Raw genomic sequence first — 3,312 nt, forward strand, 5'->3', positions numbered from 1 at the left:
ATTAGTGAAAGTTGAAGTAAAAAAAAATATCTAAAATTCAACTGTTCTAGATGTTAATTTGATTTCATATGTTTATTTGAGACAACCTAGGTCCACATGTGGTCATTATGGTCATTTTATATTTTACTATGCCTATACGCAGAGTATCTTTACGTGGTGGTGAAAAAGGTTAAAAAGAAATGTATATTTATATTAAAATAAACCAGCACCACTTTACAATACAAACATTATAATATTTTATTATCACTTTTATAATAAACTCATTCTTTTTCTTTATAAAAAAATTGTTAATATTTCATTCTCCTTTTTGCTAACTTGTTCATATTTTTTTAACAAAATTATGTATATTTAAAAATAATATTTAAGGATTTAATACCAAAATAATTCATCAATTATATAAATTTAATTATACAAGCCAACTATTAATATATTGATATCGAATTTTTTACATAAAATGTTCGTATCTCGGTGATGAGGTGGATTTGAACCTTTTAACTCATGGAGTATGAAATTAAAAAAAATGATAAATTAAAAAAAAACACACACAACAGTAAAAGAGCAAAAATCAAAATAAAATATTTTGAAAAGAAAACCTCATTATATATAAATATATATATAAAAGGAATTCCCAAAAAAGTAAAGTTCTAAAATATTAATTTTCTTATAAAAGTTATTATTCTTTTCAAAATCATGAAAGATTTTCAAAACTTTATAAATCAATATTTCAAAGTAATTACACTGAAAAATATATATATTTAGACACAAATTTCAACTGCTATCATTATTCTCTTCAACTCATTATTTTTCATATTTAAAAATTAATTTTTTACCCACCAACCCATACCAAGTTCACAAGCAACTACCTGATAACCAAGCCACAATAAACCTCCTTCATAAACAGAAAACCAAAAATTAAAAATTATAAACCTTTAATTAAAACCCCCACTAATCCCAAATTAGTTTATTAACCACTAATTATTAATTCTTAATTATCTCATTATATAATATCACCATCACCACCTTCAAACAGAAGAAGAAGAAGAAGAAGAGAGCATCACATACCTCAGTCCAATGGCAGGCGAGTGGAAGAAGCTCACCACCACTCACTCCTCCTTCAAGCGCTCCGGCGTCCTCCCCGTCGCCGCCGTGGCCCTCCTCCTGCACCCGCCTCCTACCTTCTCGCCCTCTGGCAACACTCCCTCCCAAAGCTCCACCTCCACCCTCAGCCTCCACCCCTCTTTCTCCCTCTCCTGCAACCCTTCACCTCCTCTTCTTCTTCTTCTCAGTCTTCGTCTCTCCGCACTCGACTTCACCGCCCACCACGCGGCCGATGACACTGCTCGACATCGCCGGAGACGAAGAAGTTCCCGGCATGTGATCCCCAAATACAGCGAGGTACACTCCCTGCAGGGACCGTGACCAGAGTCTCAAGTTCGGACCGAGACCGTCTGCATCTATAGAGAACTGTCCGGCCAATAAATGAGATTTTTGAAGTGTTTGATTCCGGCACCGGCCGGCTGCGGAATCCGTTCCCCTGGCCATTAGCCGGGGCACGCACCTGGTTCGCTAACGTCCCTCACAAGGAGCTCACGCGTGGAAGGCTGTGCAGAACTGGATCCGTGCTCGACGGTGATAAGTTCAGTTCCCGGCGGCGGCACGATAGTTTTCCGCGGCGCCGATGCTTATATCGATGACATCGCCAAGCCGTTCCTTTGCGTGTACGACTATTGGACCGTTGTTGATACTGGTTGTGGGGTGAGTGAGCTTTAGCTTCAGCTCAAGATCAAGCTCGAGCTTTTGACGTTCATGGATATCTCTGTTTCTAATGATGCGTAGGTTTGCGAGCTTCGAGCGCACCTGTTGTCGAGGACGTGCTGACGATGTCGTTTGCACCGAGAGATTCGCACGAGGCCCAGGTGCAGTTCGCGCTCGAGCGTGGTGTGCCGGCCATGATCGGCGTGCTCGCCTCAAGCGGCTTTTGCCGTATCCGCCCGCGCGTTTGACGCTGGCGCACTGCTCACGCTGTCTCATTCCATGGCAACTTTATGGTATTCCTTTTCTCTCTCTTTTCTCTTTGCAGAAAGCATTTCATCGAACACCATTAACAATTTGCTCATTGCTCTTCATCGAACACCATGAATTCAGTGCTTATTCTTTGCATGGTTTCATCAGAACACAATGGGTTCATTGCTCGTTTTCTCTTCGGCGCATTTCACCAAACATAGAGAGCTCACTGAGCCTATTTTTCTCTTTGCTGCATTTCATCGGAACACTTTGACTTTGAGCTCATCCCCAAAAACCTCTAATCACTGCCAATTGTTTCTCAGATGGCCTTTTTGAAGGAAATCGATAGAATTCTCCGACCAGGAGGCTACTGGATCCCTCAGCCCCATCCCACTGGAAAAAGCACTGGAGAGGATGGGAACGCACCTGGGACGACCTCAACGCCAGGAGCAGGCCGCCATGGTGAATCAATCGCCAAAGAAGCGTGCTGGATCCAGAAGAAAAGGGATGACATCGCCGTCTGGCGAAACCCAACAACCACCTCCACTGCGCCGCGCCACGCGCTGCGCCACCTGTCCTCCTCCAACGACGCCGCCTGGTACACCACCGCGGACTCTTGCCTCTCTCTCCCCACCTCCGCCACGATCTCAAACCCCTGGCCCGTGCGAGGCTCCGCGATTCCCCCAAGGATCATCGCCGGCACCATCACCGGCATCACACCCGAGATCTTCACCTCCGATTCAGAGCTCTGGAAAGAGTCAACTACTACCAAAGACGATCAACAGCCAGTAGGGAACGAGGGACGATCACCGGAACTTGCTGGACATGAACGCGAAGCTCGGCGGGTTTGCGGCGGCGATGATCCGGCGATCCAGTGTGTGGTGAGGAACGTCATCCCGACGGTGACAGGTGGACATCTCGGCGCGTCGTCTACGAGCGAGGACTCATCGGAACCTACCAAAATTGGTGAGCATTTTCTTAGATCATGATTGCCATTGCTGAGGGTTGATCGAGATCTCTCTAATGGTCATCAATGGCGTGGCGCCGGGTGCAGAAACCGTAGCCGACGTATCCGCAGATTACCACGATCTCCTCTTCGTCACGATGCGTTTCACGCTATTCGAGATCGGTATGCTTTTTTCTCTTGCTCGCTTGCTCGCTTGCTTTCCGCCATTAGGGCTACTTTTATGCTTTCTAAATTATTTTTATTTATTCAAAATCCCTAAATCCGTTAAAAGTTTTTTTTTTTTTTTTATGGTTTAATTGCTGTCTGATTACTGTAAGTATGTATTTTACGTATTTTAATTG

General features: G+C 43.9%; 1 pseudogene; it reads left to right on the plus strand.

Moving 5' to 3' along the window:
- Nucleotides 1–1,071: 1,071 nt before the first annotated feature.
- Nucleotides 1,072–2,974, plus strand: LOC120278610 (annotated as a pseudogene).
- Nucleotides 2,975–3,312: the final 338 nt, after the last annotated feature.

This window comes from Dioscorea cayenensis, chromosome 16 (assembly GCF_009730915.1).
Source record: "Dioscorea cayenensis subsp. rotundata cultivar TDr96_F1 chromosome 16, TDr96_F1_v2_PseudoChromosome.rev07_lg8_w22 25.fasta, whole genome shotgun sequence".
Taxonomy (NCBI): domain Eukaryota; kingdom Viridiplantae; phylum Streptophyta; class Magnoliopsida; order Dioscoreales; family Dioscoreaceae; genus Dioscorea; species Dioscorea cayenensis.